The sequence below is a fragment of the Zalophus californianus genome, chromosome 2 (assembly GCF_009762305.2).
Source record: "Zalophus californianus isolate mZalCal1 chromosome 2, mZalCal1.pri.v2, whole genome shotgun sequence".
In the NCBI taxonomy this organism is placed as follows: Eukaryota; Metazoa; Chordata; class Mammalia; order Carnivora; family Otariidae; genus Zalophus; species Zalophus californianus.
In genome coordinates, this window is record NC_045596.1 from 40,393,569 (window position 1) to 40,416,145 (window position 22,577).

At 36.6% G+C, this 22,577-nt stretch overlaps 1 protein-coding gene across 12 annotated transcripts in view; it reads right to left on the reverse strand.

Annotated features, from left to right (window-relative positions):
• The window catches only part of FRYL (FRY like transcription coactivator), a 251,574-nt gene that overhangs the window by 178,596 nt on the left and 50,401 nt on the right, over positions 1 to 22,577 (reverse strand). For 10 of the 12 annotated variants that reach the window (XM_027600454.2, XM_027600452.2, XM_027600450.2 and 7 more), the window contains exon 3: positions 9,484 to 9,615. The exons of 1 other annotated variant lie outside the window; for it this stretch is intronic. The gene's annotated coding sequence lies outside the window, so the exon portion shown is untranslated. Of the gene's footprint in view, positions 1 to 9,483; positions 9,616 to 10,003; positions 10,057 to 22,577 lie in introns of those variants that run through there. One more of the 12 variants, XM_027600446.2, reaches the window with a different exon arrangement.

A 22,577-nucleotide genomic window follows, 5' to 3' on the forward strand; every position in this document is an offset into this window, starting at 1 on the left:
CAAAACAACAACAAACCAACCACAAGGAAGTACAAGGTCATGTTGCTGCACTAACTTCCAAAAACCTTTGTATCTGCATCCTCTAATCATTTGGCGGTGGTTATCAGGAGGAGCACACACATTGCGGACCAAGAAGGAAGCACAGGAAAAAGTGCCTCAGCTCCAGCTCCTGTGAACTGTCACGCCGCTATAAATCACAGGCTAAAGTTTTTGGAATTAGGCACAATAAAAGACCTAGATCCAAATTCCTAGACTATTTTCTAGGACGCAATGATCCAAGGATAAATTCTCATTAGACATGATTTATCTACCTCCAAGTCAAAACTCCACAACTTCTTGTAAATAATGAAAGCCACCGTGTATTAAACTATGTGTCAATTCTGCTGCCATTTTTTTTAATAATGTCTGGATCAAAGCCCACTCGGCTCCTTTGACGGTCCTCCACTCTGCCTCTTTCCTCTCGCTGCTGGAGGTCTTCCCGATAGCTTGATCACGGGAATTCTCACAGATGCAGGGAAGGCGTGACTAGAACACCCAATAAGGCTTCTATGTCCTCCGATGACTGCAGACTGAGAAGTGCTCCAAAGGCTCTCTCAAGGTGGGGATGCTGCTGGATTTCACGACACTATGAAAGCCCAATGCTTCCAAATCCCACTTGTATGAGCAAGAAAAATTCCTGAACTCCTTCACATATTTACACAAAGTATCATTTGGGTCAGGCCAGAAATTCCATAGCCGGCGGATTATTCTTTGGATCTCAGGTTCTTTCCAGACATTGCCTTTCCCACCATCCTTTTTATCACATTTTAATTCCATACGATTCTCCCATCTCCTTAGGTCTGTTCTACCAGCAGAAGTGTCAGAAGAAAACCTCATCTCTGTGTTCTCCTACGACCTCCTCTAAACTCTCTATTAATAGTCCAGTCTCTGAAGAAGACTTCAATCACTCTTTACCCATCTCATTCCTTTCTAAACTGGCCTGCCATGCTACTCCTCTACCCAATACAGGGCGTATCAAACAAAAATGAGCTATTCTGGAGATATAAAATCTGACCATGGAGAGCAACGGTTTTGCAAAAACAAAACTGGAAAAATCACTTATTAAGGAAATCCAGTCAATAACAGCACCCCCTTTTCTTTACTAGTCAAATACAGATGCAGCCTTCAAAACAACCAAGAGGGACGCCTGGGTGGCTCAGTCAGTTAAGCATCTGCCTTCAGCTCAGGTCATGATCCCAGGGTCCCGGGATCAAGTCCGGCTCCCTGCTCAGCGGGGAGCCTGCCTCTCCCTCTGCCTGCCGCTCCCCCCTCCCCCGCTTGTGCGCGCTCTGACAAATAAATAAAATCTTAAAAAAATTAAATTTAAAAATAAATAAAACTCAACCAAGAGGTATTTGGAATTTTATACTAAGTGCTACATTCTGCTTTGTCCCTGCTAGTGAGCTGTGCCGAATACCTCAAGAGAAGTATACCAGTATACTATTTAAATGTTTATTATCCCATGGAGTCATTAACACTTTGTAATGAAATGGAATGGCATCCCAATGTATGCCTCCTAATGGTTTTTGTAAAACTCACATGAAACGGCTATTCACTTCATCAGCTTATGTAACCAGAGTGTTATAAAAATAATTATCAACTGCTCATTAAAGTTAAACACAGGGTCTCAAAGAGTAATGCTTTACTTTGGAACTCAAGTTTCTTCCTATTGAAATATAGCTCTTAATTAAAATGAAATCACCCCCCCCCAAAAAAAAGGATATGAACTTGAGTGGCACAATTGAACTTGATAGCTGCCCTATTCTTTAAAAAATATATTTCATACATAAAGATTTGAAAATCTCAGACACTGCAGCAAGATGGAGTACAAGGAACAAGTGCCTGACTTTAAAGCCACGGCTACCACTTAGGAGCTAAAAGACCTCAAATAATTCGCTTAAGCCCCTCTGAAGTTTTAAAACTTTGTACAACAACCTATATCTCACAAGGTTTGCAGGAGGAGTTAGAGAACATTTGCTCCTTCAACCAGTCCCTCATTGAGCAACTATTATGTTTCAGGTCCTGGAACACATCAGTAGGCAGAGGCTATGCTCAACTTACTTTCTATCTGGGGTATGCACTAAATAGACAAAATTAAGTTATTGGTAAAACAAGAAAACAGTGCCCAGAATACAGAGGTGCTCAAAAGTTTCTTCCATCCTTAATGTTGATATATACTCAGTTCTGTTCAATCACCTCTGTTCCTGGTGAATTATAAAGTCAATCTTATAACGTATTTACATTCACTTATTCTTGACTCCAAACAGAATGAACAACAACAAAATTAAGGTTGATTCCATCAGAATAAAACTAACCCAATCTTGGAGATGCAAGGACTTTGCAGCTGTCACAACAGAAGCCTGTGGAAACACACTGCCTGATTCTTAGGATCTGACTCATGACTGTGCCTAACAGTCACTGTTCTTCAGTGACTGGACAACATGGTAGTATACTTTGAATCAGTGAAGGGCATTTTCTCCCCACCAACTTTTATGCTTGAAGACAGACATCATTTATGCCCATTCTACCAATATTTATCAGTGAAATCAGTCTTTGACCACATGACTAGGACTCTTCACCAAAAATATATGGATAGTTAAGCATGTTAGGAATAAGATTACATACCATGAACATCTTGATTCCTTTTTTTCATTAAGGAAGTTGGGACAGAAAATAAATGATTTACTTCTTTAACAAAATTGCAACATTACACAACTATATACAGCAGAGTTCCTTTACTATAAATTACAACGGTTAGCTAATCATCTAATCAAAAAGCTCCAATAAAGATGGAATCAGGGGAAACAATGATCAATAGGTCCACTAAAGGTTTTAACTTAAAATATAAAATCCATGATTTATTCCCTAGCATTTTGATATAGTGCCAAGGCCTTAAGGTGAATTTGCTGATCACAGCATTGTCTGCCTTGCCTAAAGTCCAACCCATTTACATCGTCTATGATTTCCAATTTCAATTTCTTCAAAATGGAAAGGGAAGTTGAAGGTATCTGAGGAAAAAACCCTTCCAATCTTATACATTTCTCCGATCTACATGTAATTCAAACCCCCCCCCCCATTTTTTTTGAAAGGAATTCACTTTTATGGAGTCTGACCAAAGCAGTTAACCTTGTTTACACCAAAACAACCCCTTATTTTCAGTCTCATATTTCACTGAATTATGTAATACCTAATTAAGTTACATGATCACAATTACAAGCATAATTGGCATAAACAGGTTTGGCTTAAAACACAGCCAACTCTTGGTAAGCCCACACAACTTAACCTGTTGGGTGCAAAAATGGTGGGAAAGGCTTTGGACAGTGCGTAGCGTACCACACGCATGTGTTAAGATATTTTACAGAGAAACAAAGGATCTCCGGTAAATCCAGTGAGTTGAGAATTTCTACAAAATTCTTAAAACATTGGGTTAACTTAATATTTAGAGGAAAAATGAAAAAAATTGATCAAAAGCAAAGAAAAATGTTCAAAATATCAACCCTGCAAATACCCCAAAATTCTATGCATATTTTTGTTAAGGAAACCCTATGCATCCATAAAAACTTCTGGAGTTATAAGTAGTAGCAGGTAAATTTCTATATATTGCAGACTAGCTTATTCTCAATTGATTCTCTCACAAAAGTATACTTATCTACCCATTTTACAATCTTGTCTAACATCCCCTAGAAATCACACCTCCCATTTTGAATTAACAAGTAAATAAGTTGGCAACAGATCCAAGTACAAAGCTATGAGAGGTCACCCTAGTCTCTCTCTAAAAGAATAGTTCCTTCTTTGCATTGGTGATACGAAATCTCTTCATAGTCTTCATTTCTCCTTTCATTGCATGAACAACACTGTAACACCCCTTAGAAGAACTGCACCCAGTCATATTTGCACGACTTCTGGCTAAAGTACTGCATTATCTCTATCCCAGAACCACCAGTAAACAGGAAGTAAAATTCATTCAAGCTGAGTTCCAAACAACCTATTTGCACATTGCTGTGAATCATTTGTCTTATTCTTATGTACGATATAAATTTAGTATCAAATCTTGAGATTCAAGAAGAAGGAATTTGATCAGTAAATTTAAATTTAAGAACCAAACATTTTAAGACCGAATCTCTGTACAGGAATTGCCAAAGAAGTCCTGTCAATTAATTTTAAGTCACTCCACCATGAAGCTGAATTTTATTCCTGAAGAGAAAAACCAGGCAAGAGTTATTCCACAAAAAACTTGAGGCCTCTGAAATTTCAGACAACAGATTCTTCAGTACTCCATGATTCTGCTTTGCTTTGACCGTGATTGGTAAAAAGACAGATACTATAGAAAATTCTTAATCATTAACTTGAGTGTTTATTTGCAAATTAACAAATTACAAATCTGATTGTTACACTTTGAGAGAGAGAGCACACAAGTGGGGTAGGGGCAGAAAGAGAGGGAGAGAGAATCTCAAGCAGGCTCCACACTCAGCTCAGAACCTGATGGATGGCTTGATCTCAGGACACTGAGATCATGACTGAGCAGAAATCAAGAGTCAGACATTTAACCAACTGAGCCGCCTACGCGCCCCTAATTATCTATCACACTTTATAATATGTGTGCTATGTTCAAAAAGGTATAAGATAGTCTTTAAATTAAAAAAAGAGTCCTATTAAACTAATGGGCATAGCATATTACATTTAAGCATCAAGTCTACATACTGTTCATGGCACAGTAAAGAAAACCAAATGATTCAAGAGTGAAAGTTAAAGGAAAGATAAATTTTTAATAACTTAAATAACTGCACATATAAATATATTAATACGTTTCACATACACATACACTGAACAAAAAACTAAGGGCTGAACAACTTACGGATTTTAAGACACACTAACCCATCAGCAGCCTCACCTCTACGTCATCCACCCAAGTAAGTGAAGAGCATGAAAAATGACTTCTCACCAGTACATTGTAAATGACAACATATATTTCTTCTTAAAACTTAAAAGCTCCTTCTCCTTTCTTTTACATAATTGATATTTTTACAACAAAATATATGCTTTCTCATAAACATGACCTTATTTTTTAAGCTGACAAGAAAAGTGTTAGGAAGAATACAAAAAAATAGGGACACCCCCTGCCCTGGGGAGCTTAAATTGAGAAATTTTTGAAAGATTCTTTGGCATCATTTATCAAAATTTAAAATGCACATAGAAATTTATACTGAGGAGTAATCACACAAAAGTATAAAGTGATATACCAAGGGATATTTATTACATAATTATTTTTAATAACTAAAAATTAAAATCATTCTAAATGTTCATCAATAAGACACTGATTGAATAAATTATTATATCCACACAATGGAGAGCATTTTAAGTGAGACAAAAAGATGTTTAGGATATATTAAATGAAAAAGCAAGTATCAGAACAGTTTGGATAGTAAATCTCATTATTAAATTCTACAAATAAAAATGTGTATGTGCCTATTAAAATATGCATAGAAAACAGCTATAAAAATATATACCAAACTTGTATGGGGTTTACAGAAACTCTCTTCTTTCTACTAAATATTAAATTTATATGAGTCTGTATTTATTCCCTAAGATTGAAAAGCTCATACTCACATAGAACATTTTAACATTTTAAAGTGTTTTAGTCAAAAACGTAAAAACTTAAAGCATTTTTCCATCTTCTTCCGAAACGATTTTCCTGTCTTTTAATATTTGGTAATTACTATACACAAAACTGATTTTTCTCCTAATACATAATAACTATCTTCCTCTCAGACTTTAAAAGGTGTTAAATTCAATTTTGCAGGACTACAGGAAACAAAGACACTAGGACACAAAATAATAATCATATTCAAGATGTGACTTTTTTGACATTTTACCCCAAATATTTACTATCTTCAGAACAAAAGAATGGGATATGTTTTTTAAACAAAATTTAAGTGGCTTCTATAGTGATAGATAAAACTCGTATCTTAGTTTTCATTTACATATCCCATAGGTTGTACCAATAGCATTTTTTCAGTAAGTATAACACTTATTCATCAAAATATTTTCCAAAGATTGTCAAACTTTTTCTTTTATTAATGGCTTTAATCTTGATTTATAGCATATTTCTTCATCTAAACTCAAAACAACTTTGATACTAAAAAATTTTAGATCAAATATTCATCTACTATACTGAACATTTTTTATATTTAAACTTGATTTTCAAAATAAAGATATATGCTTACTAGACTTCATACTTGTAAAAATAATTTTACTTTCCTAAAATACTTTAAAGAATTGAAAATCATACATCTTTACTTTACCTAGTTGTTGATGTGGGTGTCTATCATATTTACTGTGGCAGACATGGATTCCATCTTTCTCATCTACAATCTTCTCTGATGAAAGCACACTAAGACGTCTCATCTTAAGTAATCTTGGGGAGGCTTCCCGAAAACTATCTCTAGTATCCAAAAACACATCTCCCGAAAGAACGGGAGGAATGACTCTCTTTAAAAAATCCATTTTAAGGTTCTTCTGCATTACTAGACCCACAAGCACATGGAAATGTGCTTGCACCCACTTCCTGATGAAAAGGTAAGGTGCACTATTTGTGTAAAACAGCAAGGAAATGTCATGTGAACGGAGGTGGTGCTAAACGCCAGCAGGTCAACTGTCAGCTGTTCTGAAGCTGATTTTTTAAGACATTTGCTGTTCAAACTGATAACAAACCAACAGCTCTAGCCCATGAAACTGCACTTCGTTCATACACAGACGTACACGTACATGTACAGTGGGTGTGAACGGCAATATGGAGACGATAATATGTTTAGCATCCACTTGGTTTAACATTTAGACTTTGAAAATCTAAGCTGTGATCATGTTAAGACAAATTTACTTTCCTTTGGGGCGTGTCTTACTTTTAAAGAAACTTACAACTGAAATGCAAAACAGTAACTTGTATTCAAAAGATAATTCTTATCATTCTGAAAATTCACTGAGACCTCAGAAACATCAAGTTTTGTGGGACATTAAAAACAGTAATTTAAAACTTTATACTGTATTGTGAATATTCCAATGTACTTCTAAACACACAAAAAAACTCATTACAATCAATGGTAATTATCAATAGTAGCAATGGAAACTTTAGCAAGAATTACCCCCCCAAAAAAAGATTGATAATTTAAAAATGTACGGATCTAAAGAAGACAAAATTGAAGAATTTAAAGTATAAATATTTAGTTCTATAAACCCAGTAATCAACCTTAACTCCAAATTTAACTCCAAATAACTGAGCATTCTACTAAATATTTTCAAATAGCAAAAGCAGCTGATCCTACTGCCTTAATGTAGTCCAGAAGTATGACAAAATATGTCAGTGAAAGATGCCTACATTAAGACTTTGAGAACTGAAATTAGTATCTTCTTTTCTCCTTTCCTTTGCCTGCCCTCTGGTGGGAGTACAAAGTGAGCAAGAAGGAAATAAACAGAAGGATCAGGTAAGGAGTAAACTCCCTAAGTAATCCAATTTATGACTTTGAAGGATATACGTTTTAATAATAAAAAAACAAATCTGACTCAGTGAAACACAAGCACACTCTCATTCTTCTAATACTTAACATGAAGAAAATAATTTACATATTTTAAAAGATGAAGCATAAAAGAGTCTATATAGATATCAGGAAAAATTGTAATGCAAAGGGGTGCCTGGGTGGCTTGAGTAGTTAAGTGTCTGCCTTCAGCTCAGATCATGATCCCAGAGTCCTGGTATGGAGCCCTGCATCCCTGCCCAGTGGGCAGTCTGCTTTTCCCTCTCCCTCTGCCACTCCCCCTGCTCCTGTGCGCATGCGCTGCACGCGCTCTCTCTCTCTCTCTCTCAAATAAGTAAAATCTTAAAAGAAAAATTGTAATGTAAAAACAAGCAAAGTTCTGGTTCTGAATTGCTAAGTGTTTAATCCTTATTCTTCTACCACATTAATTCTGAAGTCAATTATTTTTTATTCCATTCATTTAAAAGATTAATTGAAGGTCCTCTACATGTAAAGCAGTAATATATTATTAAGGTTCAGGGAAAATTTAGAGGATTAATGCATATCCTGTCTCTGGGACTCCTGCAGTAAAAATGAAGGAAAAACAAGGAAATCAAATGAAAGACTTAAATTTCTTACCCTAAGGCAGGACCATACTTCCTAAAAAACAATGTTGACTTTTAAAAAAAAAGCTCCTAAGAAGTGGATGTTCTCTTAACCCTTGAGCATAAAAGGATAAAAACTCTGAACTGAACAGCCTATTCCCCACACACAGAAAAAAGCAACTGGTTAGAACCATAATTCACACTTGTTAAGAGCTGAGAAGCTATCGCTCTGTCTTCCAGGGTCTTTCTCCCTCCCCTCTATAGACAGGATTACATATTCTTTTTTTTTTTTTTAAAGATTTTATTTATTTATTCATGAGCGACAGAGGTGGGGGGGGGAGGGGGAGGGAGAGATAGAGAGAGAGAGAGAGAGAGAGAGAAGCAGAGGGAGAAGCAGGCTCCCAAGGAGCAGGGAGCCCGATGTGGGACTCGATCCCAGGACCCTGGGATCCTGACCTGAGCCGAAGGCAGACGCTTAACCATCTGAGCCACCCAGGCGCCCCAGGATCACATATCTTTACAACTTTGGTTTCTGGTTCTCTCGGGGTCCCGCTGCAAGGCCCCCCTTATCTTATGGAGCTCAGAAACAGTAGTTTATAATGCAGGCTGATTATGGAGGGTAAGTTACCTTCATGTTTGTTCATGATATACAAGATAACCACCTGTGTTTCTACTAACCCCACTGTTCTCAACTGCACTTTCAACTGGGGAAAGTAAAGGCAAGGATTAGGTGTTACAGAAGAAGGCACAAGATTTTTCTCAGATTTCTTTCATTCCACAAATGTTTGCTGAGCAGCTTCTATGCTGGCCTGTGCAATGTGCAAGGGCACTGAAAATATGTCTCTGTTCCCAAGGAGGTTATTATTTATTTGTGAAGGGAAAGAAACTCTCACGACTACAGTTCTTCCGGTAGGCTTGGCCAAGGCTTTGTTAAGCCTGAATTGCAGTTTGATTTCCTCTGCCTAATCTGCTTCCTAACCTCCTCTCTCGACAGGTGTTGATCCCTAATGAACATCCTGGAAGCCAAACTTTCTCAGCATCGGCTTCAGAAGGACCCACCCTGCGACAATAAGCAAGGGTTGAAAGCATGGCATTCCAGTAACAAGACTGTACCCATCACTAGCTGAATCTATGAAGGGTACAGGTCATAAAGCCTTGTTGCTTGTTAATATTTCTAAGATATTTGGTTGATTATCACAACTTCCAACTCCTGGTACAGTAGTCAGGATTAAAAAATTATAATAGAAGTTAGTCACTCACATATAGCATTTAAAAATCTTTTAGACTGCATAGTCACCATTCAGCCTTTAGAATATTTATTATAATCTTACCAGAGAACTGAAGACAGTAATTTCTTGGTGGTAACTTGAATCATCTAATCCTGACTGTGGGACTCTTGAGCAGTTTTGAGAGTTAAGCATTTAGGTGTTAATCATCCAAGATTCAAATAAATGGCTTCAGCTCTAAAGGAAAACAAAATACAAGATTTACATATAAGACAGGTTTCTAAGTACATTTGTATTGCTCATAGCCATCTTTACTTCTGAATAGATTATATAGCAGAGTCACCTAGTGCTGCCTGTTATCTTCTTTCAATAATGTTGCATTATATTTTTTCTAAATCTTTATTATGAAAAAACTCAAACTAATGCAAAATTACTTAGAATAGTATAATGACCCCTACCCTTATTAACTCCTAGCAAATCATGTTTCACTGATGTCTCCACTCACCCCTTAACGCCTATCCCACCACTCTGAATTATCCTGAAGCAAATTCCTGACATCATACCACTTCATCTGTAGATAATTCTGTATGCCATCTCTTTAAGATACAGATTTACTTTGGGGCACCTGGTGGCTCAGTCGTTAAGTGTCTGCCTTCAGCTCAGGTCATGATCCCAGGGTCCTGGGATGGAGCCCCACATCAGGCTCCCTGCTCCGTGGGAAGCCTGTTTCTCCCTCTCCCACGCCCCCTGCTTATGTTCCTTCTCTCGCTGTGTCTCTGTCAAATAAATAGACAAAATCTTAAAAAAAAAAAAAGATACAGATTTACTTTTTAAACATAGGCCAATATCATGATAATCTCTATAATTAACTAATAATTTATAACATCAAATACCAATCAGTGCTCAAATTTCCCCAACTGTATCAGAGGTTTTTTTTTGTTGTTTTTTTTTTAATTTGTTCTAATCCAGATCTAAACAAAATCCATACAGGCAATTGTTAGTAGGTCTCTTAAATCCCTTTTAATCTACAGTTTCCCCCCTTCCTTTCTTCTCTTCACAGTGACAAATAGTGCTTTTACTAGCCAGTTGAACTAACGTGTCAGTATTATGCAACAGTACATTTAATACATTTTTATTTTATTCATGAAAATAAACAGATTTGCAAAGTAGTTCATACACCCATGAGGCCTAATATTTACCTCATCTGCAGAAAAGTTATGGGATACATATTTTTCAAAGACCAATTATATTAACTGATAGAGTCATGGGTTATAAATTATTATGCCACATCCCTAACAACCGGATGGTTTCTAAGAATGAAACCAGTGACCACAGGGAATTATCCTTTTACTATATATAAGAACTCATGTAATTGTATACATTCCATGTTTTTATTACCATTAAAGGTCTTGGCATTTTTCAATAGCTAAAGAGGCCATATTTTAAATCTGGCATTGAAAATTCAAATTAATGTCATTTGAAATAGTAACTGGTTTCTTACTATTTTTTTTCTGTTTAATGAATTTTATCTCCAGCCCAAGAGAAAGGACTAACTACTCTCTAAAATATTAATTTTGTACTTAATCTTAATTTAAAATTCCCTTAGCCAAGTTAGAAAAATATGATATTGCATTTGCTGACAGGCATAACTGATTAAATCATGATTAAAACCAAATCTTTGAAGCCAAAGAACTTGTAAATATGAATAAAATACTAATTCATATGCACTATTCATAATCAATATCATTCAGACTTACTGGAATTTTTTACTACCCCGCCAAATATTTCTGAATCTGTAAACAAAACGGTATCTACAATTCTGCCATAATTCTTGATACTTTTTTATCATCTTAGGTTCATGGGCTCATTTCTCCCTCATAGCAAATAAAGCTTATATGACAAACAGCATATCTTTTCTCCCTATAGTGGGTAGTACAGTCACAGTAGTCTGTATTTCATGAAATTTAAACTTTCACTACAACAAATCGCAAAACCAACTACTACTACAGTACAAAGCAGTTTAGGAATACTACAACAACTTCAAAGAGGACTGATTTGTACCAGCATGCCCAGGTCTTTCATTTTGCTTCACTTTTGAATTTCTTGTTCAGACACAGCAAATGCTAATGCCATGCTTTTTATAAAAATGTGTTTTCTCTTCTTGTAACCACATTGTCAGAGCACTGTGTCATTTTAAGACTTGCCAGTGTTTGTCTAGAATTTTCAATAACTTCTTAATAGATACACAACCTTCCTATTTCTAACTTTCACTTTTGATAAAATAAGCATAGGTCTTTGGTTACCCTGGGAAATAGCTGGTTTATACATCTCTGGCCTTCATTATGGGTTATAGTCATTTTTAGCAGGGGTGGGTTTTACTGTTTTTGTTTTGGTTTGGGGTTTCTTTCTGCATGTCAATTGTTTTTTCCATCTTGTGTCCATATACATATTACTTAACATGGGACTCATTTTAACTCTTCTTTCACTTGATTAATTTGGAGAATATTTTATCTACAAAAAGAGTAATTTCTATTACTACTTTAATAATACTACTTTTGACATGGTTGAGGTCAAACAGGTTGTAACTGTGGTCATAGTGTACATGTAATCAATGCTATAGTTTCTTATTTTAAAAGAAAAAAGTCATATAAACAAGAGTGACTTGCAGAGGTCAGCTGGTATTGGACAACATTGAAGAAACTAAATAGCCAAAAAGCACAAGCTTTGAGGGAGCAAGGCTTTAAACCTGCAGCAAGAAAAATGGTCTAGAAGCTTCCATGTGCAATAAATAAAGAGAACAGTGGCCCAGCTCTGGCGCTTGGGAGGATCTCAGGTCAAATGAGGTCCTCCAAGGACAGCCTTGTTTCACTTCAGTCCAAAAGTAAAAGAGAAAGTTAAATGGGTGTTCAGATAGCACGTTAACCTCATTTCCTTTCCAAGCAGAATCACTAGAATTATAAAGAACAGAAATCTACAAATTAAATGTATCTTAAGACACTTGAAGTATATGTCTCTGATACACAATGAAACAGAAAATACTCTCAAGCAAACGGAGCAAAAATTAAGAGTAAATGAATCTCAGTGATGTTCATTATAATATTCTTAACATTTGTCTGTATACTTCATAATTTGAAAAGGAGAACAAGGCAGTTATGGTGTCTAGCACAAAGTAGATTTGAACCCAACATAAAGAATAACTTAATTATTACAAAATTGATAAAAGGTCTGCTTCATAAAGAAATGGAAGTCCCTGCTTACTGTTTTTAAGGTAAAAGCTGTTAGAAAATGCCACAGAAATGGTTATCCCACTGGGTAAAAAGATTAGGCTAAGTTACTTCAAAGATTCCAACTCAAAACTCTAAATTTGACTTCCAAATGTATTTGACACTTACACAGTTGACCCTTGAACAACATGGGGGTTAAAGGGGGCTGACTTCTGAACAGTCAAAAATTTGCTTATAATTTGATTCCCCAAAAACTGAACTACTAGGAGCCAACTGTTGACTGGAAGTCTTACCAATAACAGTTGATTAACACGTCTTTTGTAGGTTATATGTATTACATACTGTATTCTTACAATAAGGAGAAAAATGTTAAGGAAATCATAAGAAAACCTACACTTACAGTACTGTACTGCATTTATTCACAAAAATCCACGTCTAAGTAGACCCGCAAACTTGCAAACCTGTGATGTTCAAGGGTCAACTGTGCTTCAATACTAAGAGATGTAGTGACTAGAAATTCATCATATTTCAATTAAAGAAAGAAACCAGATTTCAAGATATGTAATCTATGAGGGCAAATTCCTGTCCTTCTATTAAAATTATTCTGGGAATCTCACAAGGCCTCTTAAAATGATGCAAAAGACCAAAATGATTCAAATGTTTTGACAGCCTTTTAGAATAAGGATGTGATCATTTTCAAATAAATTTAGAATAATCACAGCTCCTATTCACAGTAGCAAAACAATTATGGAAAATATAAAATCCAGTAATTTTTTTAATCTGCCAAAAATTTTATAAAGCATGAAAAATCTACTCACATATAATCATGTGCAGGCAGCAAATAATTATTCACATATCTTTTATGTCTGACTGGTAAAAATCATTAATATAAAAAACTTACAATCGTCCCTTTAAGAAAGAAAATTGATGATTCATAAAATCTACAGCTTCCATCATAGTTCAATTTTTAGAAATTCACTTTTTCTATTTTAGAAATGCTATCGTTTTTACAATTTGTAAAGCGGGCTTGCATTTTACCCGTCTGTCATTCTTTTTAACCTTCTCCCAAATTTCAATTTTAAAGAGTAGAGAAACTTATTACGCTGACTAATGTAATCACAGTATATGCTATATTACCTGCTAAAAATGCTGTATAATGGTACTGAGCTAAAATACAGCTTCACTGCAAAAAAAAAAAAAAAAAATCTAAATTTCTTGCTGATAAAGCAACGTTCTCTGCGGGTAAATTTGTCAACATTTTGTTGATTTTACATTTTTAGCCAGAATAGCAGTTGTTATCATACTACTTGATCTAATGAAAACAACTGGCAAAATTTTCCATTCAAAAATTTAAGGGGAGGTTTTGTACAAAGGTTTCATTCATTGAATCAAACAAAAACAGCACCAGGACACAACATTTTCTGATATACTGATGAATATATATGGTTTAGAATAATTTTCCTATTACATTTCCATGTTGGCTTAGAAAAAAAAAAGGAATTCAATCACAAAAGTATCAAACAAATGTTCTACTTACTTACCTAGATTTAAACACCAAGAGAAAAATTTTATTTATTTTTTAAGATTTTATTTATTTATTTGACAGAGAGAGAGAGAGAGAGCACAAGCAGGGGGAGCAGCAGGCAAAGGGAGAGGGAGAAGCAGGCTCCCCACTGAGCAGGGAGAGCCCGACATGGGGCTCAATCCCAGAACCCTGGGATCACGACCTGAGCAGAAGACAGATACTTAACTCACTGAGCCACCCAGGCATCCCCAAGAGAAAAATTTTAAATAAATGTAGAAGCAGACCAGTAAGACATCAACCTCACTAAATCTGGAATGTATTCCAATCTCTAACTTCTACAAATCTATTATTATAACTATGCCATACATAAATGTACTAAAATCATACATTCAACAGATACTTATTAAGCAGACTGGCATGCCAGGAATCAGGGACAGAGCAGTGAATAAAACAGACAAAAATCCCTGACGTCATGAGACTTACACTCTAATAGGAGCTTGAGTTTTTTGGAGTCATTCCTTTGAGAATCTGAAAAAAACTGCGGAAGGCCTCTCCTTCCAAAACGCACATATATCCTTAACTTTGCAATGTATGAACTTTCTAATCCAATCACTAATCATCGGTTAAGAACCCCTGATAAAAATCCTCCTGTTTATTTTCTATCTCTGCCATTTATAGTAGTTTTGTAATTTTACTATTCATAGTAGAAAATAATACTTTTCCTCCATTAAAATACTGCGGCCTTCAAATTTCAATGTAATGTTTTCTATTTATTCCAACTGTACCTCTCACAAATTTCTAGGCTGTCAGTTTACCTTTTATCAATATTGGTCTTTCTAGAAAACTCGATCCTAACGTCTTTGGTAGCATCACAGGGAAATTTTCTGATTTCATTAATTATTCTCTGGCCCCCCTTAAGTTAAAAATCCCCCTCCCATTGCCCAAATCTTCTGTTAGTCTTTGAAGCAAGGTCACCTACAGGATCTCTGGAAGAAGATATGCTCAAGAGAAACCACAACAAACCCTTAGTCATTTAACAGAAACTATCAACTAATTAACCAAAATGTTTTTCTGTTTTTGCTTGTCACAAAAAGAGTGACTCCTTAGGGAAAAGTGTGGGGGGGGAAACAACAGAAAAAATGGGGAAATGTCTTTTTTATTTAAAAATGCAACATCTAAAATACTTTCTAGAGTCATTACAGTCTCTAACCAAGTTGCTGTACCTTTTATATCTATAATTTTTAAAATTATAGAATGGAAGTCGTAACTAAGTATGACCCTGAGGTCCTACCAGGTAAAATATCAAAGAAATTGCATGCAAATGATATGAGTATTTTGTACATTTTTATAAAACAATTTCCAATAAAAAGGTTGCCGGGCTAATCCAAGTCTTAAGTTTTTCAGAATGAAAAAGTAAATGGCCACAATATAAACTCCAAAGTTTGTCTCTCCTCTTTTCCTCTAAGAGAAGCCTGACTTTTATAAGAGCAACTATGAAAGCACAAATTCCCCTTGATGTTTAGATGATCTATTTCTCCCAAATTTATAGCCCCCAAGCAACTTAAGTTTAAGGAGGAATGATCGTTTGTCATCTGCAATCTCACAATTTGTATCAAAAGGTTTTAAAATGGGGGCGCCTGGGCGGCTCAGTTGGTTAAGCGACTGCCTTCGGCTCAGGTCATGATCCTGGAGTCCCAGGATCGAGTCCCACATTGGGCTCCCTGCTTAGCAGGGAGTCTGCTTCTTCCTCTGACCCTCCCCCCTCTTGTGCTCTCTCTCTCTCTCATTCTCTCTCTCAAATAAATAAAATCTTAAAAAAAAAGTTTTAAAATGTTTTATATTCTTTGATCCAATAATTCTACTTCTAAGACCTTTTTTCTAGGAAGATAATCAGAAGTACACACACACATTTATTTGCAAAGATGTTCACTGTACCATTATTTCTACGAGCAGAATGCTGCAGGAGGCAGAGAACAAACACAAAGCACCAGATGAAAATGACCACGGTATGTTCAGGAAATAAAGTGTTACCCATCAGTTAAAGAACACTTTTTACTAATATGTCACAATAGTCACCATATATCTTAGAGTAAGAAAAAGAGAAACAGAACAGTATTTAGAGTATCTTCCAATTGCTGGGGAGTTAAAACTACATTTAGAAGCAAAGAATATGGGGCACCTGGGTGGCTCAGTCGTTAAGTGTCTGCCTTCGGCTCAGGTCATGATCCCAGGGTCCTGGGATCAAGCCCTGCATCGGGCTCCCTGTTCAGCGGGAAGCCTGCTTCTCCCTCTCCCACTCCCCCTGCTTGTGTTCCCTCTCTTGCTGTGTGTCTCTCTCTCTCAAATAAATAAAATCTTAAAAAAAAAAAAAAAAAAAGCAGCAAAGAATATGGGCACCTGGCTGGCTCAGTCGGAAGAGCATGAGACTCTTAATCTAGGGGTCATGAGTTTAAGCCCCATGGTGGGTGTAGAGATTACTACAAAAAATAAACTTAAAAAAAAAAAAAAAAGCAGCAGCAAACAATAAACATAGAAGGATAGAATCAACTTGGCAAGGCACTCAATCTGTGTACCCATTGCCTCATCTACAAAATAAGGATAATAAAACCTCTTACAGCTATTATGAGAATTAAGTATAAAAGGTGAAAAATGTTTCAATAGTGATTGACACATAGTAAGTACTCAATAAATGTTTATTATTTATTAATTTACATCACATATTCTGACAGACTGATGTGTAACACCTCCAAAAAAAGTAATGAAGAAATAAAAATCAGTCATAATTCTAACACCTAGAGAGAGCTGCTACTAATTTATGTTAATATCTGGGTTAATTTCTTTCAGGTCTTTCAATATGTACTAGATGTTTTATAAAACTGGTGTCACATTGTATCATTTCTAGCAATTACAAAATATAATATTTTATAAATATATTACATGCATTTAATCATTCACTATTATTTTTTTAAAGATTTTATTTATTTATTTATTTGAGAGAGAGAGAGAGAGAGAATCAGCATAAGAGGGGAGAGGGTCAGAGGGAGAAGCAGGCTCCCCACTGAGCCGGGAGCCATATGTGGGACTCGATCCCAGGACTCCGGGACCATGACCTGAGCCGAAGGCAGTCGCTTAACCAACTGAGCCACCCAGGCGCCCAATCATTCACTATTATTGAATGAGGTTCAATTCTTCACTGTTATAATATTGCAGTAAATATCTTAATTGGCAGTCTTTGTATACATCTTTTAAATTCCTTCAAGAAAGAATCTAGAAACAATTTCTATCTCAAATGGTGTGAAATACACTTGGCTTCATTCCTCTACCGACATGTATGGAATGCAGACACACACTAGGTGTTCAAAAATGCTGATTTCTGGGGCGCCTGGGTGGCTCAGTCGTTAAGCGTCTGCCTTGGGCTCAGGTCATGATCGCAGGGTCCTGGGATCGAGCCCCGCATCATGCGGGCTCCCTGCTCCACGGGAAGCCTGTTTCTCCCTCTTCCACTATCCCTGCTTGTGTTCCCTCTCTCGCTGTGTCTCTGTCAACTAAATAAAATCTTAAAAAAAAAAAAAAATGCTGATTCCTCCTTTTTCTCCAGGGGGCGCTTAAAAGATATTAAAGATATTAATTTGCTTTTTCACTGTTACTTTTCTATTGTTTTTTTGGCACAACTGCTTATCAGGTATTTCACTTTTTTAATTTAGCCCATTTAAAGTATCTCACATTCCCTTTATATCACCCTAACATCCCCAACACAACTGGAGTATTCAGAACTTCAGTACCTTCCCCAAAAGGTAAAGATTCTACTTTATAGGTCTACAAATGAAGTCCTGGTCTTTCAGAAACACATCCTGAAATATTTATGGATGATGTTTCATGACCAAATTGCATCAAACTACCTGGGAACTGGAGAAAGGGAGTGGGAAGAGGTAACAAAGAGCTGATAAATGTTGAAGCTGAGGATGGGCACATGAACATTCATTCTGCTATTCTCTGTTTAATTATTTTTTAAATTATCTTTGGTGGAAGAAATTGTTTTTAAATCTTTAAAAGATATAATTATTGGGGCGCCTGGGTGGCTCCGTTGGTTAAGCGACTGCCTTCAGCTCAGGTCATGATCCTGGAGTCCCGGGATCGAGTCCCGCATCGGGCTCCCTGCTCAGCAGTGAGTCTGCTTCTCCTTCGGACCCTCCCCCCTCTCATGCTCTCTCTCTCTATCTCATTCTCTCTCTCAAATAAATAAAATGTTTAAAAAAAAATAAAATATATAATTATTAAAATCTATAAAACAATTATAAGTTTAGCTTGTACCATAGGTCTTACAGAATAATTCAATGATTAAAAAAAAAGACCAAACATATTTAAGCCAAATTCGAAAGGGAAGTAAACAACTACAGTATTTAGAATCTCTCAGTTATACTTGCCAGTAATTCCCACAGATAAAAATATACTACAATGCCTTTTTCCAAACCATGGCTTCAGCATACCATGCTGATTCTCCAAAACAATATTAGTATTTATATTGTGCATGACAAAAATACAATTATGCCTCTGTATGTGCCCACATGAATATTTGATAAGTAGTTTTATTATGTACTAGCATTAAATAATCCAAATTCTCTTGGTGCTTAAATCACATCTTGGTACCAAGTTAGGCACATCGTAAACAACACTTACAGATTAACAGATCCACCAAAGTGGTTTTTTGTACCGAAGTGTTTTTTGTACCCGGAGGCAGTGTAATAAAGAAAAACAAAACAAAAAAACCCTACCTCACTGCATGTCTTTTATTCAGATGAACTGTGGTAAAATATCACCTGTGTATATTTCTACCTGCATAGAAAACAGTTTACCTTGATGTCAGGTCATGATAGCAAGAGAGCACTGCAAAAAGAATAACTCAGCTATCTAGGGATAAGTGTATCAGTGGCTGCTCCCCAAGTTTAAAACATGGGTGAAATGGACAGATTAGAGAGATGTTTCCAAACTCTTCACTGCCGTAAAAAAATACATCATATATAAATGTACTTGTAATACATTTTATATAACAACCCAGTGTGTGTGTGTGTGTGTGTGTGTGTGTGTGTGTGTGTGTGTGTGTGTGTGTGTGTACACACACCTACAGGATACGCTTGAAATAATAATCTGCAATACATTTTGATAAGTCTCCAAACTATTTTTAAAAAGTGTTATATTCTAGTCACCACCCACTAAAACAATTTCTTGAGTTCATAGTTTTTAAATCCCTATACTTAAAAAATGGCCTGCATCGCCTCCTGCTTACTAACAAAGGAGATGGAAGAGAGTACTTGACAAGCTACACATTTCATGTCAGCCAATCATCTGCCTACTTGAACTCTCTCCCCTGCACAGAAAATGACATTATTACATGTCTGGGAGGATGGGGAGATGGGGGACAGAAGACACTGAAGTGGGTTGGAATCAGAAGACTGCTGCTTGCGAGCACACACACACACACACACATCCACGAGAAGATAATGTCTTACATTTCTTCCTGTTTTAAAATTCTGTGGTTATGGCTGGTTAAGCATCTACCTTTGGCTCAGGTCACGATCCCAGAGTCCTGGGATCGAGCCCCACATTGGGCTCCCTGCTCAGCGGGAAGCCTGCTTCTCCCTCTCCCACTCCCCCTGCTTGTGTTCCCTCTCTTGCTGGGTCTCTCTTTGTGAAATAAATAAATAAAATCTTTAAAAAAATAATAAAATTCTATGGTTCTAAGAATTGGCTCTGAGAGTATGAGTCTCTAAAGAAATTCATCGTTTCATCTCTCACAGTGCCTACCAAACTGGCTTTCATAAAAATAATAAAGCATTAAATAAAAATTAAATTCAACTGGGGCGCCTGGGTGGCTCAGTCGTTGAGCATCTGCCTTTGGCTCAGGTTGTGATCCCGGGGTCCTGGGATCGAGCCCTACGTTGGGCTCCCTCCTCCACGGGAAGCCTGCTTCTCTCTCTCCCACTCCCCCTGCTTGTGTTCCCTCTCTCACTGTGTCTCTCTCTGTCAAATAAATAAAATCTTAAAAAAATAAATTCAACTAATAATATGCAAACTAAGCATAAATGTAAAGGTTTCCATCATTAAGTGTATGTTGTCTACATAGTATTAAGTATAAAAAAAATCAATGCTATCATATGTTATTTGAAAACTCATAAGCATAAAAATGTTAAAATATATACTGCGTATGTCTACATATGTATCTGTATATATAATATCTACGTCACAAAGCAAATACTATTCTTGTTACGTTGTCCATAAAGGTATAAAACAATTCACTGTAAAATTATTCTAAAACTCAGAATCAAATGAAACACTTTTAGTTTCAATCATACTTTTTTTTCTCTTCCTGCTTAATGATACTAATTAGTAAAGAAATTAGCAAAACATAGGCCCCGTACAAACAAAAAAATAACAGATGACTGGGCAATATAAAACTTTCATAATTCAACCATGATTTATAGTACTCCAAAGTTCACCAGTTCATGGTTCAAAGGATCTCCTCTGCTTTTGTCTTAGGTAGTTTTTCTCCAAAAAAAATTTCAATGACATCAAAGTTTCTGCCTCTCTCTCTCTCTCTCTCTCTCTATGTTAACTTTCAATACATTATTACAGTTTAATTGAAGTGAGGGGAGGAAAAAACCTACATAAAGGACTTTCAATTTTAAATCCCAATAAAACCTTTTATAGGGGCACCTGGGTGGCTCAGTTGGTTAAGTAGTCAACTCCTGATTTTGGCTCAGGTCATGATCTTGGGGTCCTGAGATCAAGCTCCACATGTCTCCATGCTCAATGCAGAGTCGGCCTGGGATTGGGATTCTCTCTCTCCGTCTCCCTTTGCCCCTCTCCCTGCTCTCTCACACTCTCTCTCTCTCTAAAATATATAATCTTTTTAAAAAAACCTTTTCTAAATAAGGACAACAAAGCCAATCCTTATACCTTTTATAGGATATTATAAAATGCCATGTGATGCAACAAAAGACCCCTTCCTCATGAAAATCTGAAAATTATGATACAACTTTCACCTTCTTTCCATTAGATCTACCTAAAATTCCTATTACTTTGAGGTTTTGAATTACTTAGGAAAAGAATCAAAAATTTAACATAATTAATAATCTCTGATTTTTAGCTGAGGAAAATGTTTACAAATATGTTTTCACTACTAAAAGAATTATGTATTTTTTTTTAAAGATTTACATATTTATTTGGGGGAGAGAGAGAGCACGAATGGGAGGGGCAGAGGGAGAGAGAATCTCAAGCTGACTCTGCCCTAAGCACGGAGGCTGACCTCAGGATCCTGAGAGCATGACCTGAGCCGAAACCGAGTTGGACACTTAACCGACTGTACCACCCAGGCACCCCTAAAAGAATAATGTATTTTTTTTAAAGATTTTATTTATTTATTTGACAGAAAGAGACACAGCGAGAGAGGGAACACAAGCAGGGGGAGGGGAGAGGGAGAAGCAGGCTCCCCACTGAGCAGGGAGCCCAAAGCAGGGCTCGATCCCAGGACCCTGGGATCATGACCTGAGCCGAAGGCAGACGCTTAACGACTGAGCCACCCAGGCGTCTCAAGAATAATGTATTTTAATGAGCAATTCCAAATTTCCAGTTCTGGTTAACATTTCTCACCTTTTCCCGGATTTCTAAATTTTAACTACAACAACCAAAATTAAACATACCTTGAAAAAGCTTCATGGAGAAGGACTTGAAATGTCCGTTGAAAGAAATAAAGGAAATAGAGAATTTGCAGTAAGAATGGGTATGATGGGGGTGGTACAAGATACGGGATGGGACTAGCTTCTCTCAAGTCTTTCATTGAAGAATTGTTAGAGATAACATCCAACGATATTATTAAGCCAGTTAATGAGGAGTCTCCACAAGCAACAGGGAGACATGCACTTAACAATGACTAATGGTCAACCCTTAGCTCCCAGGATCTGCACTAAGTGGTACCTTCACAGACACCACCACCACCATCCAGGAGCTTACAGACCAGCCAGAAGAGAGACGTGCGTGATGACCAGTTTCAGGTGCTTTGACAAAAGTTACCTAAATACATTCAAGCTACAATCAGGTACAAACAAGGGAGACAATCATCAGTTTAAGGAGAAGAGGGGACAGGAAAGACCTCTCCGAGTAAGTGGGTCTCACCAGTGGCCAGAAGACTCACTGTATCGACAACTACAACTCTACAAACAGCTTTTGGCCTCTCTTTTGAGGAGCTGGCTAGCTGTTGATTAAAAAACAAAAACAAAAAACCAACCATTTAAGTAACCTGTTAAGGCTCAAAAAAACATGACTGTAGGCCTGTAAGCCAGAACTTCCCTGTGTGACAAGCTCTGAAGCTGGGTGCTATCCCATACCATCCTAGTTACACAACGGTGCCTGGCTTTATCCCAGAAATGGTTATCTTGGAGATGCCTCCTCCCCAT